This window comes from Strigops habroptila, chromosome 14 (assembly GCF_004027225.2).
Source record: "Strigops habroptila isolate Jane chromosome 14, bStrHab1.2.pri, whole genome shotgun sequence".
Classification (NCBI taxonomy): domain Eukaryota; kingdom Metazoa; phylum Chordata; class Aves; order Psittaciformes; family Psittacidae; genus Strigops; species Strigops habroptila.
The window spans coordinates 11,175,828-11,192,332 of record NC_044290.2 but is presented as its reverse complement, the minus strand read 5'-3'; the positions used below and the strand labels follow the sequence as shown (position 1 = coordinate 11,192,332).

The following is a 16,505-nucleotide window of genomic DNA, read 5'->3' as shown; positions in this document are numbered from 1 at the left end:
CAGTGCTCTTTCCTCATCTCCACACCAGCCACAACCTCCCTTGCACCACTGGGACAACCCACGCTGCTGCTCTGTGCCATCTCCCAACATTTACTTTATGTGACTCAGGACACAAGTCCAGGCCTATTTCTTGATCCCACTGTGCCTATGAAACAAGCCTCTCTGAGCAGTTTCCTTCTGGGAGTAAACTGCCATTTTTCACCACATAAAATTTTATAAGTTTCAAGTGAATGGAAAACTTTTTTTATTTTTTTATTAAAAAAAAAAAAAAAAATAAAAAAAGAAAGAAAAAGAAAAAAAAAAAAAAAAATCTTTTTTTGACCCTGAATGTTTTATGGCTGCAAAAACAGAATTTGTGGTTTGAACTGTTAAGGTTTGATGCAGAGGGCTATGGAACCTTTTATGTAACCCGCTGGCCTGAATAATTATCAAAATATTTTGCTTTCCACTCTTTCTAAGCCTCTGCATCAGAAAAAAACCAGCGTATGCAACCTTTTGACCACAAAATAATACTACTAAGAAAGCCCCCTTCAGAAGCTGTGCTGGGGGAGCTGCCGCCGAGGCTGCCCCGGGGAAGGCCGGTAGCTGGAGTTGGCCGCAGGGCTGGGGCTTATCGGTGCTTGGATGGGGAGAAGGGACCGGGAATGGACCTCACCTGGAGAAGGCCCTTCATGGAAAGTGGCTGATTTCAGGGGGTGAGGAAATGGCTCTTTGCTGAGATTAGTGAGATGCTTGGGAGAGCCACAGCTGGCTCAGCTGAGATGAACGCTGCTGACAGCAGGGACAGCTTTAAGTGTTCCTAAGCATAACATCATATACAACCTATTGCTCTGCAAAGATCTACTTCATCTCTTCCGCCCATCAGTCAAATACAATTTCTTATGATCATTAGCCTGAGAGTATTTAAAATCCATCACACAAGGTGTGTTACAAGCCAATATATGCCATTACAAAACTTGTACAGATGGCTTTTGCACTCATACTTTTTTGACACACAGCATCAGAGATGGGGACAGATTTCCAAATCCAGTCCCTGGGATCAATTTTCATAATTGAATTAACAAACATCAGTGAGGAGGGATTTGTCCCTGTGCTCCAGGGCAGGGTTGATGCTGAGCCCCATCCTGGCAGGATGCAATGCCCATTCCTCCCAGCTCTGAGCTCGTATGGATCCACATAGCAGGGAAATGGCAATGCTTCTGTGGCAGACACAGCACAAAGCGTGTGAACAACTCCCCCATCTCCAGTTTTGGCTGCTATTTTATTCCCCATATTACTATAGTCTCTTAAAGAAAAGGCATTGCACTTTCACAGCTTCGTGCAACTCTGCTCTTCACTGGTTTATATTTACTTCTACTCTAGAATTCTAAATGCTTTCAGAGCGCGTTATGAATTTTTGCATAGCAAGTAGGGAATCACTATTTCCCATCTGACCCATTAGTTTAGTCTTTAAATTGAAAGTTAGGGGATTGATTACACTAGTGTTTTTATTACATCTTCCCTTTCCTAGAAAATATATTGTATTTTATCTTTCTCCCAAATTCCTTCAATCCTCTCAGCTTTTGGACAACATATTTGGATTGTTTTAACATTTCTTTTGCATTTTCAGCAATTCAGTAAGAACAGTCAGCAGGAATGATGACATTCTTTCTGATCGGCTCACAGAGAGATAAAACCATCACTTTTCCTTGAAACCTAAAGATGCCAAAGGCTGTTTTAAAACCTCTGCCTGGGTTCAATTGCTTTTGCTGCAGTTTCAACCATAAAACACAAGAGCTGCTCTGGCAAGGGGCAGCCCAGCAGGAGGAACCCCCTATCCCCAGCACAGCTGATGTGCTGCAGGTCTTCTGGTTCAACCCCACAAGCAACAGTCATGACATTTTGGGCAAGAGTTAATCAGGAATGGCTTCGTTATCGCTGATTTTACCTCGGGGCAAGGGAAATGGGCTGGATGACCTCTGAGGGTCACAACCCATCCTGTAGTTCAGAGCTTTTCATGCCCCCAAGGGGGTGGAGGATTTTAGCTCTGGCCTCTGCAACCTCTCCCTGCATCCTCTCATCCTGGCTACCTGCTGCACAGGGCACGGAAATACAATCCCATTTGGCTTGTTATAGCTCTCAAATGCACACAACCCGAGTCTGCACCGAGACATCCCCTCTGACATGAAGATACCTGCTCTCCAACCTTTACAGACTTATCCTTTTCTTTATGGAAGGAGTTAGGTGCTGGCACTTTGTCTCTACTTTTGCCTTCATAGCAAAATAAACCCAAGGAAAGCAGTTTCTGTTGAGCACTAAAAGGTGGGCTGAGGACAACCAAGGCTGTGGAGGCTACTGAAACCTTTCCACACGTGTTGAGCAGATGTCTGCCCTGCACTGAGGGTTTCCTCCCGTGACATTACTCGCTCTCTCCTTTCACTTAGTCCCACACATCTTGCCAAGAGACATCTTCCAGAGCAAGTTTTCACAGCCCCTCAGTGCCACCTCCCTTTCCCATGTGCTGAAGGTGGGGAAATACAGGGGGATTTTGTGGTGGGCTGGCCCTAGTACGTCCTACCTGGAATAGGACGGGGAAAGATCAATCTTTACTTAGTGTAAATCTGCAATTTCATCAAATCCATGGGACTGCAGCAGTTTGGATGCAAAGACAGTCTAAGCCTAGATTCCACTCTTGCACCCGTGGTCAGACTTTGGTCCTTCTGCCTTACAGCACTAATTAGATAGGGGTGTTAAGGAAGGGTGATGGGGGGGCGGAACTGAATTTGTCACTGATCTCATTCTTGTGAGGCCCCGGAGCAGGATGAGGATGGACAGAAATCCCAATTAGATAACTAATTTAGCTCCTTGAGCAGATTTTAGCCTTTAGCCCTGGAGCCAGGAGCAGCACTTATTGCTCCTGGCTTTACCATGCTTGGCTGATTATCGGTTAATTGAGGCTTTTCACCGAGAGGCCTGGAAACGCCAGCTAACCTGGAGGAATGTGTCCTATGCCCTGCAGCCATCCCTGCTAGCTCTGCATCCCTCCTGCTTCACCCAGCACTTAAAATGAGCTGGAAAACAGCTGGGGGAAAGGCCCCAGGCCAGAGCCAGGCAGAGGAGCAGGGATCCCAAGGGAGGACCAGGGACTTCAAAAGGCTGGTGTCAGTGGGATGCTCCTTTCCTTCTGCTCACTGTGCCTGAAACCATCCGGCTGGGCACAGCCAGAAAGCCCTACTCAATTACCCAGTTTAATAACATCACTGAACATCTATCTTCCCTTCTCTCCTTTCTCTGCAGTCAATAATACACAGTTGCTATCCTGAAGTGTTTTGTGAGGTTTTGCTGAATCCTATTAAAAAAGTCTCTTACTCTCCTTCCTATAGCAAAACTTCTACAGAAATGGCTGGTTACAACTTACTGGAGTTCAGGTACAAAACCCTGTGTCTCTCCTTCCTTTGCCTCCTAAATCAGTCAAATGCTAAAAGTGTTTCCTGCTGCAATAGCAGAAATGCATTACACCCTGGGCAACATCCAGAATAAGAGCATTTTCCTCCTTTACAGCACTAATCGAGAGGTTTATAGGCGTACAGAAAAATATTCCATAGCTCCAAGGGCTTCCTATAGTGTTGCACACCTTGAAGGTCTAGTTCTGAAAATACTGAATCATGCCACCACTCACTGCAAAGTGAACGCTGGGGTGTAGAAGCAAGGGAAGGGGACAGGTCTCTTCACCCAGAAGAGCTCATCTATGATCAAGCAGGACTTTGCCTCAAGAAGATCCAGCAAATCTTTCTGTACTTGTCTACCAGACACAATGAAACCTCTATCTCCAGCCCAAATGTGCTCATCAGTCCCAAGTGTCTCCTGAGTCATAGAATCAACTAGGTTGGAAAATACCTATAAGACCATCAAGTAATCTCCCTTAAACATCTCTGTGCATGTACCATCCTCCTTTATACACAACAAGTGATTTCAAACAGCATCCTGCTTTCGTTTTAAAATCAAAATGACCAGCTGTGTTCATTGGCAATATCAACCTTGAGCGATGTTACACATTTAGAGGCAAGCTGAAAAATACCACCTTCCGCAGCATTAAGTGCTATTTTTTACAGTAGAGGACTGAATCCTCGGAGCTTACACACATGATGATGCTCTTTAGGCTGCACCTTCGTGAGCCTTGGACCTGGAACTCAGGGTTTGGGGCCATTTTTAATAACCATGAAGACCAGAAATAAGTCTTATTTTTATGGGGAAAGCCAAAAATCTTTCCACTCCTGCTCACCTTCAGAGCAGGGACTTCCAATCATAACATTGCCTGCTGGGAAGCCCACGATCAATAACAAGTGCTGGAAATAAGGGTGCTCCTCCCTCCTCTTCACTGTGAATCCGTGTGTGTCTAACAACTTTTAGCAGGTCCCTTGTAACGATGTAGCCTCACAAAAAACCCCTCTACTCCACAGGCTCACGGTGTAATTTTTTTAGCCTCAGTGTTGTTTTTTCACCAGTGTAACTGGATTTCATCCCTACACAGCACTGCCCAGTTAGAAGCGGGTTGCAAAAATACCTGCTTTTGCCAAGATATCCTAAACACCATTTTTATAGGTAGAATATGCAATCCAGACCCTCAGCTGGTGGAATTTGGCATCACTCCACCAGACCTAGTGCATGGACACTGATTTAAACCAGTGCGGGAGCCAGCCCATGGATTTTCTCAGCCTGTTTGGTTATCTCAACCTTACTCCATCATAATGTTTGGGTTTGTTTCAACCCTACTGTAGGAACAGGAACAGAGCTGGTTTAGAGCATTGACAGTGATTAATCTGCCTCTCCATAGGATGCTATCACCATTTCAGGGACTCTGAGGATACTTGTGATTCCTGTTTGCAAAGGGACAATCCCAAACTACTAGAACGAGAAATCCCCATCTTGTTCTTCTGCATCTTTCCTAAACCTGCTGCTCTCCCTCCCTTGCAGGCCAAAGGGAAAAGGATGAAGATGAGTAAAAAACAGTTTTCCTTTTTATGGAGAGGCTTTACAGTATTTCAGGAAATAGTGATCTCAGTAAAACCCAGGCCTCACTGAATTGATGGACAGCCTCAGAAACGGGCAGGGAGGTGCCAGAGTCAGAATCCTAGAGAGAATAAGGCCTTCAATTACTGCAGTGATATAATTAATTAATTTATGACTGTAGCCAGACAGCAGTGACAGCAATATTGACTGACTTCACTGCAATCTACATTGCTGACTAATGCTCATATCAACACCTCCAGCAACCAACCAGCCACCAGCCCCTTTGCTGGCTGAGATTTAGCTTGATTTCTCCAGAGAGAACCTTTCCAGATCATTTGAACTAATTGAGGTAATGGAGAAATTGTTCTCATGCCAAAACACTTTCTTTTTTTTTTTTCTCCCTCCCCCTCTTCTTTTTGGTAAGATGATAATATTTAGAAAGCTTCTGGCTACTACTTAAAGGAGCGGGGCAGTGTCTTTAGGAGCAGCTCCGAGCCTTAGTGCTACACCTCATCCTCTTTGGGGTGCTGGGGAGCCAAATTGCACCCCAACATCTGCCGAAGCAACTGGGAACACCCCTGGAGCAGGAGCACGTTGCACACTAATTGCAGCGATTATCGGCAACCAGCATTTACAGCCTCTCTGGACACAGGGGCCGAAGACAGCAGCAATGTGGTTTCGATCAGGGCTGTTGGAGGGGGGTCCTGCTGCCCTTTGCCTCCCACCTTGTGCAGCTCTGCTTGAGATGGTGCTGAGCCCTCCTCATGGGTGCTCACACTGGCTGGGCCAAGGGATGCTTCTGAGGTGCATCTTTAGACACCTAAACACCATTTAATTCCCATCCTTATCAGTGCCTCAGTTTACCAGGCTGGTTCCCCTTAGACTCAGCTGCTTTCTCAACTCAATAGCTATATTTGTTGGGGTACCACATGTAACCAGGGCAGCCTGAAGTTCCCTGCGGCTTCTAACACCACCCCAGTCTTTGTCACCAGTTGAGCAACTCAACGCATCAATAATTGGTTGTTCTGGGACAACACATTGAACGGAAGCTTAAAGATCCATCCGTGACCAGAATTACTGCTGCACAAAAAGTACCTGGGTAGGACCTACACAAGTTTGGGATCTCTGTAGGACAGCACTTTGGGAAAACATGTTGCCTCTTGCAAGTTGGGTAATACAGGAATCATTGCCAGGCAATCTGGATTGATCAAGGTTAACAGATTGCTCCCAGCAGCAACCTCAGCCCTTAAACACTACGTAAGGAAGATTCCTGCATGTCCAGACTGCTCAGACACAGGGGGAGGGAAGAGGGAAATATAGGAAAAGAAAAAGGGAAAGGACAATGGTGGGACAAGAAACTTCCCTTCGGAGCAGATCCTCAAGTCCAGCCAGGCAGCAGCATGAAGAACTTCCTAGAAAATACAGCTGGGAGCTCAAAGGAAGGAAATCTTTTCCTGCCTATAAGAGAATTCACACTGAAGCATCCACGAGAGATACTGGGATGGAAACAAAACCTGACAGTGGGGATCTATCCTTGAAGCCCTTTGCCTTCAAGCTGTGTGGGCTTGTAGAGCTAGAGGACAGAAAAGCAGTGCTGGTGGTTTTCACTTTTCGCTATAGCACAGATAGAAAAATGCTCAATTTCATGTTTCTTAACTTTTTCTTACAGCATATTTTTGATTTGTGCCCAGCAACCCCCCGATGAAGCCGCTGCCTGCGTGTGTCTGTATGTGCAGGGAGGATTGAGACACAGATTAATCCTAATCTCTGCTGAGCCAGTGCCCCCCAGCCCATGTTCTCCTGTAACCTGCCTGCTCACAGGATGCCTTACAGAAATTGCACTGGCTGCAATGGACAACATTGGGAGAGAAAAGAAATCAGCTGAATGCCATCAGTTCTGCTCTTGTGCTCTGAGGGAATGTTAATTATACAGGACTGCCACAGCCAGGATTAATCATACCAGAGTGTCTAGAGGCCTCTAGTGTCCAGAAACTACAAGAACCATGCCACCACCTGCATATAGGCAGAAGCATTCCTAATCTAGAGCCACAAATAACCAGGACAAGCAGGATGGGGTGAGTGAACAGAGAGGCAGCACTATCAGCAGCAGCCTGATTGAAACTCATTGCTTTGCTATGATAGATGGCTCACCCAGGAGAAAATAATCACCGAGAGGTGCTTTTTCAGCACTTAAACACAAAATACATCATTCAGTCAGAACGCTAGCTCCACAATTACACATCAATGCCAACATGAGCCAGCTATGCTCCATTCCTGCATGATCTCTGCAGCTCATCAGATCGATGACCAAAAGTACTTGCAACCAGAGCCGCATTCACAGGGACAGCACATGCTTGGTGTTATCTACACATGAGGCAAGATAAATCCTTACTTTGGTCATATAGGAGTCTCCAGACATCGATTCCCCCAGAGGGAGGCCTTTGACACTAAAGAGAACTGGGTGCCCACTGTTGGAGGGAGCAGCACTGAGGGCAGGATCATCCCAGGACAAATGCTTCCACCTGGGGAATGGGGAGGAATTGGGAAATGAGATGTTTTGGTTCCCCCATACAAATACCCTGGCTGTCAAAGGTTCCTGTTCAGGAGATGGGGGCAGAGGAGATTCCCTCTCCTCCCACCTGCTCATCCCAACAAACTGGGCTCCACTGGTCCCACATGGAAATGCAAATGATCAGAGGCCGCTTTCTAAGGAGCAGAAAAAACTCCTGCTTTGCCAGTAAGTCACAATAACGTGAATTTAAAAGAGAAGCTGGGGGAGGGGGCTCTAACGACTTATTGTTTTCCACAAGTCCTTCAATTAGCAAACATACCATAAGGAGAGAGGGAGAGGGAGAAAGAAAAGAGATTTCATGCACTGACACAGTCCCAGTCAGTGGCAAACGCTCCCAGCTCCTGCATGGAAAACACTTTCATCTCCCCTCGCTGGCTCTTGGCATTACATCACGCCAAGTGCATCCTGGGCAATATTGTTATGTTAATCAAGCAGCCCATGAGACTGGATTCTCCAGAGACATTCCCACCAGGTCCTGGCACTCCAGCTTATTCAAACCGGGCTGAATTGCCCCCGGAGAATAAAAGATGGAGCCTTAATTAACTACTGCTCTCGGTTCCCAATCCCGCTCGATTGTGTTGTGCTGGCGGTTGGGGTTGCTAAAGAGGCAGTGCCAGGACGCGATGCTGGGGCTGCTGGACCACAGCAAAGCTCAGCCCAGCCTCTCCTTGGTTTATTTATTGCTATTATGGTGCTGCGGGTGTTGCTTTTCCATGCCAGTGGCTTGCAATGCTTGAATCGGTCGTGGAAAAATTCAGGCCCCTTGTGCCAGTTTTATTCCCCCTTCCTTGTTTTCACTATTAGGTGCCTGTCTTTTCCGGTTTGGATCTCTTGAAGAGCTTTTATGACTCTGGACAAAAAAGAGCCAGCATTTACATCTAACAGCATCTTTAAAGGGTTTTACTAGCTGCCCATGCTACTGATGTTGGAGAAAAGCTGCATGCTTTAAGGCGGAACAGCAGAGAAATAGCATCTGGCCTTCCCTGACCCTCTCTTTGAAAGGAAAAAGCAAGTGGGAGCCTGGCAGACAACACAGACAAGGACTACACAGCACAGCCAGAACAGCCCCAAGGTCTGGGAGGGAGCCACATGCTTCCAAGAGAGCAAATCCCAGGAAGATGGGCATGGGGAAAGCAGCCCAGGCTGAGACCTGCTGGGCTAAGTCCCTTCCAGCATTCCAGGGAAACAGTTGTGATTCTACAGTGTCCTCCTGGGAACAGCCCTGGGGATGGAGCTGAGGCTTTGTGCACCTCCTGAATGGAGGGGGAGCAGCTGCTGAGATTTAGGGCTTTTTCTGCTGGTCAGGCAGGTAAGGGTTTAGTATTAGGGAGCAAGGCAAGGTACAAACAGGAACATTACTTCAACTCCAAGCATACAAAAGCAGCACAACAAGGCAGACTTCTGACATATAGAATTGCAGCTTCACTCCTGTTTGCTGTATCCCCAAGCAGCTCCCACTTTTTCCCTGCAGCAGATTCCATCCTAGGAGCTGAGGGAAAGTCCTCAGCCACAGCCTGTTTGTACTGGACACAAGGGAATCTTATTTGACATAATGCATAAGAAACCAAGCTGCTTGCAAAGAGAACTTAGCCCACACCATGAACCCAGCAGCCTGCAAAGAGGGTTTCCTTGCTGCAGAGCTGTGCAGCAATCACAGCAGCTGCTGTTTCAGAGCTGCTCAGCATCTGCCTTGCATCTGCCTGCAAACCCACATGGGGATGTACCCTCAGTTCAGAGGCTGCAGCTAAGGAAGGAGATATCAGAGATATTGGCTATGTGGGAGTAGAGGGAGTTCACAGCAGGGTGAGGGTGCAGGGATTGGAAGTTGTCACATCCTGGGGGATGAAGCTCTCACATCTGCACAGCTGGGGCCCTGCCCCTCCACTTAATTGGCAATTAATGCTGGAAGGGCACTTAATGTGCTGTATATCAGCTTATCTCAAATAGCAGATCAAGGAGGAGACCACTTTAACCATGGAGCTGGTTTATTTCTTAGGGAGAAGCAGAGTACTTCTTTCTCTGTCCCCTACCCTCGTGATTTATACTGACCTGACATTTGCTTTTACACCACTAAACCAGGTTCTGACAAGAATCTCATTAAACGCTGCAATAAATCAGTTCCTTCGACAAACATCTTTTTACTGCCTTTGGAAATGATAGAGGTATACCTGTTCGGGGACTTAGGACATGCATGTACACACAGAGATACACATACACTTAGGCAAATACACACACTTTAAAGCAAGAAACCCCTTGGCTTAATGTCCTGAGAGGCTTTCCAGGGATGAAATACTAGTCACCCTCAGCAGCAGGGGAAAAATGCAAGTTAAGAGTTATAGACGAGGGAGAAAAGAGGCACTCAATATGAAAAGAGATGGGTCACCTGCCAGAGGGATCCAAGGATCTCTTCCAGACCACAGAAGCTCTGGAGGCAGTGGGGCTATCACACCCACTGTGCTCAAATTGTGTGAAAGTTGGGACAGGGCAGGAGCCAGATGGTAGATAGATATGTATATTTATAAGAAAAGCTAGAATTAAACCTTTTGGAGATTACATTCCAAAAGTACACAGATGTTCAAATGAGAAAGAAAAGCCAGTTAAAGTTGGTCAAAGTACAAAATTAAAAGAAAATAAATAGTTTAGAAGCAGCAGCTACAGCCCTCACAGGAGAATAACTCCATTTTCAAATCCTTGCAGATGCTATTTCAAAGACCGAGCATCAAAGAGCCTGATTAAGGAGAAATTATTATTATGGGTACAAAGAATAGAAACACACACAAAAAACCTCCTCACCACTTACCAACTGTGGTCTAACACCAAGGACTTCTTCTAGCTCGATACATGGCAGGTATTTGAAGCAAGCTGGCTATGCCCATAGCCCTGGTCCCTCAGAAGCACAGCAAGTCAACACTTGCCTCCAACAGCATGTGTGAGCCCTAAGCTGCAATGCATAGCTTTACTTATACACACTAGCAATCCCTGCAAGGCAGGGATTCACCTGGCTCACCTGGATTTAGGTATCAAGTAGATAGCTGCCACCTTTATCCCCTTGAGGAGAAAGTTCTACAAACTTAATTTCACCTGTGACATTAAGGAGTTCAGTTGAAACAAACATTTTCTTGGGCTCCTGACCCTGGTAATGAAAACTCTAATCCCATTCTCAGTATTAAATTGAGCCTTTGCCTGAGATCAACTTTTGGCTGATGGTTTCCCTTTACAAAAGCTGTTGGATGTTGAAAGACAATTAATTCTGTCTATATATCAAGCCTTAAAGTCTTGGAGGATGTAGGCTCTCCATCTAGAACTCTACCAAAGACAACGGGCACAAGAAATCTCCCTGCAGGACCTAAGACATAGATGGATCATGTCCCATATCTTTTCCCTTGCTGATCACAGGATGCCTCCTGACTAAATGAAAAGGTCATTTCCCCATTTCGCCAAAACAATGTGGTCTAAAAATAAACTCTGGCCTTAAAAAATATCTCCATTGGCCTTAAAAAGAGAGAAAGGGGGGAAAGAGGGAAAAAAACTGAGAGAGGGAGAGGAGAAGGCAAAAAAAGAAAAGTCCTAAGTTGTGCTGTTCCTGTTGCCAACATCCACAATCCCTCTTCCAAATAACCTCTCATTTACATGCATGTTTATTTAGTTTTCATGGCTGTCTGGAAGGCAGAACTTTTTTACCCCCTTCTTGTCTAAGACAAAGATGCGGAGAGGTAGAGAAATGTAACCTCCATTAGTCAAACACATCCCCACTACCAACCACCACGGCTGGTTTCCTGACTGACCAAACAACCAACTTGTGTGCTGAGGGTTTATGTACAGAGAAGGTGCTTTGAAAATGAGCTGATAAGAAACGAAATAAAGAGAGATATGCACGAGAAACAACCCTTCCAGCTCCCTCCTGACATCCACAGCAATGTTTCTGAGCTTTCTTAACCTGGCCTTGCTTTGCGGAAGGTGATATTTCCCCTGAAAAGCTCAGCATTGGTTTCATTAGATTTCCGTGATTATATTATTTGCCTTTATTAATTACATTGCAATCCTGTTAAATATCCCAGGGAGTCATTGGAGCTCGACCATACATTAACATAGGGGTTGGAAGTGTTCTAAAGATACATGCAAAACTCATGCTGCTTGGTATAAAAGGCTTCAGATAATATTTCGAAGGACAAACTGAGTTCTTTGGGGGTGCAGAAAGTCTAAAACACAGACTATCATTTACTTTTGAGACCAACAAAATCTGCACTGGAGTGTAAAATGGAGTAGGTGTAATTAAATATTGAATAGCCTATTGATGTTCTTTCCTGGTATTTAAATCACACCCCATGTGGCTCTCATTATCCAAACACACACATGCTTAACTTTGACCATGCAAATACACGAAGGTGGAAGGAAGAGAAATATGTCCATGCATACAAAAAGCTATGTTTATGTGATCAGTGCCACGTTTATGGGATCAGATGATGTCCGTAACTTGCTGCACCCTATTTCCTTCTCCTGGAAGGAGATGCTGATCTGTGTGGTCCAGGAGATGATTCCTAAAGCTTTTTAGTATACTTTTTTGCCAGGAAAGGTGCAAAAATCCTCAATAGCACATGGGTGACAGGGGCTGGAAATGGTCCATGCTGGTGGGTGACACATGTAGGACAGCTCAGTGATGGAAACAGGTCATTGTGCTCTGTAAAGCCTTAGAAGTCCTTCAGAGAGTACTTCCCATGATGAGCTACTGGGAAGGAAGAGTGGAACAACGTGTTTCTACCCATACTGATTATTTTTAAGCTTTCATAATGCTTTTGGATCACCTGATAGACTGAAACCAGAAAGTGCAGTCAGAACCTATCGTTGTAATCCCGGGGTATCAAATCTGGGCGTTGATTTATCCTTTAACACTGGCATAGACATAAAGAGGGCAGACTTGGTTATTCTGGGATGCCAAACACATAGGCAATTTCTGGACTTTTCAGGAAACCCCTTCATTCAGTGTCTTTAAGCTCCATGTGGCTGTGGCAGCCTGGGTAGTCAAGAAGTGCTTTGGTTGTCTCTCCCTACCTCTTTAAGGATTTTCTATGTAAAAGTTTATTTTCCTTTGGATGGCTAAAACTTTAATAATTTCCCTGATGTGGGTGAAGCTCTACTAATATAAAACCACTTATATTCATACAGCTTATTCCTGTAGGAGAAAAGGGAATGGGCTTAGGTGGTATAAGGCACCCTTATGCTGTCCACACTACAGAATATGCTGCTATAACTGTATGGGTAAGATATCACAGCCTTAGCCAACATAATTACACCAGTACAAAAGATACTGTGTGTAGAACAGAGCTACATGTGCCACTTCCTAATACTTTCATATGCCACTTTTGGCCACTGTTGTACCCGAATTAAAACACTTCATTCAGTCAGATCCTTGTCAGATCCCAAGCAGCAGAGAAAAATCTGGCCAATTTACTTGGAGCAACAGACACTTCTGACATGCAAAGACAGAGCCAGGGCAGTTCTTTCACTGTCCCTCTCATTTTTCTCATTGATGAGTTTATGGTCTAGGATTCTGCTCAAGAGAAAGGTTGAAAGTAGAAAGGGAGAGGTCCCAGGGCAAGAAACCCAACCCACCTTAAACTTTGGATCACTTTTTGTTGTTTCTGGGGCTAGTTCTTCTCTGCATGACATGTTGCACGTCAACCACCACGTCAGACATCATGGAAAAGAGAGTTTCTCTTTAAATAAACATTCAAGAGCCACTGCAATGGTGGAAAGACCATGAAAGATGGGAAGAGAAGGAAGACCTCCCTGTTCTGCTCCTCCATGGGTGGCACACGCAGAATGGCTGGCACTGCTAACGGGCTTTGTCTTTTGTGGGGAGGATGAAGTGCAGCTTAGCACAAGTCTGTGTAAACTCAGAAATGAAATGGTTCCATCAGACTCCCAAAGTGCTTTTGGGATGTACAGAATTTCTTGGGATGTCTCTCCCTGTGCCTTAGTTCAACCTCTTCAAAATGGAGGCAGTAGGGAATTGCTTGGATTTTGGCCAAACAGCCGGAATACACTGAACTCATCTAATCACGGAAGTTCAGTAGCCTTAGGCCCCTACACTGCTTGGATGAAAGGCCAGGCCAAGCCAAGGGGTCATGGTGGAACATTAAACCAAATAAATCAAACCAGCTGGGAGACTCCATTTGCTCCCAACATTACTTTTGAGCTGACGGATAGGGAGGAAAAAGGAAGGAGGAGTTAATTCACTTGATCTCTGGAATGACAGCTGCTCACCCATCTGAGGGGGACAGAGAGCGTGAAGATCAACTGCTCCTATCAATCAGTTGGTCCCACGGTGGGGAGAAGGCTGGAAAAAAACATATCAGATCCTGAGAGATGGAAAAAGAGGAGTTTAGGGAAGGATAGTATGGTGGCCATAACTGTGGTAAGACCCAGAATGGTCCCTCTGATTTCCATTGCTTCTGCCTCCCTACCTCCTGCATCTCTATCCACTTTCTCCTGTTGTAGCTCTTTTAAGCTGAGAAAAATATAGGGTAGCACGTTTGCTTCTCTACAGGAGCATCACTGAGCTTGCACAGGGAATGGTAGAAGCGCTTAAGCTTTCAGATGTGATATCACTGGGATATACTCACACTGCAAGCGTGCATCAATCCCTGACCTAGCACATCTCAGCAATCCTGGTCCCATCGCAGTACTTCTTTCAGTCTCTCCTCAATTTTGAGTGGTTTTGGGGTTATATTATCACCATATGCACAAAAGAGCATCACCATCATCACCAGGCTTGTGGCATGCGCTGCACAGAGCACCTCCAGCAGTGTAGGGAAGGGGAAAAAAAAATGAACTTCTGTGTTAGTTAGCATGTACTTTAAAAATGTTAGGCCTACCAGGAAAAAGTGAGTCTAGTCCACATGGAGACACAGATAAAGTAACCCAGAACTAGAACTAAGTCATTCATGTGTCAGATCTGCAAATTATTTCAGTTTCTATGTTAAGCGCCTAATTGTTTGCTCACACATAGGAGCAGAGCAAGATACAGACGCAGCATTTGCCTTGCCTACTACTGTGCGGACCTTGAGTACAGAGTAATTAGACTTGGACTCCCCAAGCGTGGAATTAACAGTATGTTTGGGTTAAACTCTTATGACAAATCATAGCCAGGAATTGTCTGAGCTTCCCTCTGCCCCCACAGTGTAACCAGCCTCTGAGTTTAAGCACATTTCGGTCTCCAGTTCTGTTATTCTATCACTTATTATTATTAGAAGTTTTTCTCATATCCTGATTGGTAGAAAATGTCATCATCGATTGCCAAGAATAACCTAATATTGTTTAAAAACATTATTGCTGGGGCTGACCCAGGGCATGTCATGCTGTGAGTGGAGTAGACTTGGAATCACAAACTCCTTTCAGCTTATGGAAGCAACAAGGGCCGATGTGTTTCATGTGCTTTCGGAGGGCAAGCTGGAGAAGAAGGTTACACCCGCTTCACACTGGCACTTCCTGCCAGCCAAAGCAGCAGTGTCCTGCGAAGGCTGTGAATGTAGATGTCCATCATTCCCTACGTGAGAACAGAAGGGAGAAAGAGAATGTACGAACCCGAGGGTGATGGAGGTATCCACGCTTCTGTTTCATCTCATGTATCACTGTCTCCATCCTGAGTGGTTCTTGCAGAGGGCTGGCAAACTCCTTTTCAAAGAAAACAAAAGCATCTCACAACATTTGCGTAAAACTGGAACCACATCTTTAAGGGTTTGGAGAAGGACTATTAGAAAAGTTTTGCCATTATATTTCCCCCTCATCTCCAGTTACTTCCTGCCTTTTGCACAGCTCTGGACTAGCCTTGTGCTTTCTAGGATAGGAAACAGAACTGTTACTGCTGCTTAACTTCAGCAAGACTTGCACCGACTGTTTCTGATCATCCAATGCTCAGTGTTAACCCCCTGAATTCCACCCCTCCCTGGTGATTCTTCATTGTGACCAAAGGTGACACAGGATGGGATGAAAGCGCTGTAATTATTTGTGTTTTACATGCCTGACTGCATGGATAGATGCGGTGGTTTGCCCAAGTACTCAGTGAATCAGTGGCAGAGCCAGAAGTCTTAAGAATGAGCCTTGTATTCGAACCAAAATACCCTCCTCCTGCCAATTCAAGAGGGTACATGATGTTAAAACCATTTGAGGGGGAGAAGGATACAATTGCATCTGTGCTTGGGCTAAAGATGAAGTTGCTGTCTCCAAAACCCTGCTAGTTGACCCTCTAGGGAGGCTGGTCTCCTTCATGGCTGCTGAGTGAGCACAACACAATCCTCTTCATCCCATAGTTCAGACAAGAGCAGCTCTCACCCACCCTTCCCTTGCCCCATTATAACTATTGAAAATGTTATGCATAAACAAATGACTATGAGACAATTTATTTCACCATTTCCAGTAATCCTCCCCCCTTTTTTTTTTTTCCCCCTTCTTCGTATCTGTGGCCCAGTTATAAAGAGTCCAATAGCCATTTGGAAAGCTGAATATCTGTGATTCATCCATGACTATTTCACAGCAGATTAATGTGCTGTTATAGTGAGAAGACATAAATAACTAGGTGCTTGTTGATTTATTTGTTGCCATTAATATTTGTTCACAATTCAGGCTCTTTTTTTATTTTAGTGTCTGAGTTGTTCATAACCAACTCTGGGTTTGCCACAATAGTCAGTTTTTAATAGATGTTTGATGGAAGAACATCTCCAGATCGCGTGGGACCTGTATGATTTGATCATATGCTGCTTTCTTCTCAGCATGTGATGATCCCCTGATTCATAGAGCACTATTTCTACTCTACTGATTTAGATGGTTAAGATTTCTTGGAACAAAATGTTGTTATTGTTTTCATATGTCTTTCAAATGTGTTTATGGCCCTCACAAAAAAAGGGCAAAAATTCTTAGTGCAATAAGGAAATCACAACTATGAGGG

At 45.1% G+C, this 16,505-nt stretch overlaps 1 long non-coding RNA gene across 2 annotated transcripts in view; it reads right to left on the bottom strand.

Annotated features, from left to right (window-relative positions):
- LOC115616761 overlaps positions 1-16,505 on the bottom strand; it is a 57,699-nt gene that overhangs the window by 12,806 nt on the left and 28,388 nt on the right. The window contains exon 2 of one of the 2 annotated variants that reach the window (XR_003994384.1): positions 15,146-15,235. This is a non-coding gene — a long non-coding RNA (uncharacterized LOC115616761). Of the gene's footprint in view, positions 1-15,145; positions 15,851-16,505 lie in introns of those variants that run through there. The other variant, XR_003994383.1, reaches the window with a different exon arrangement.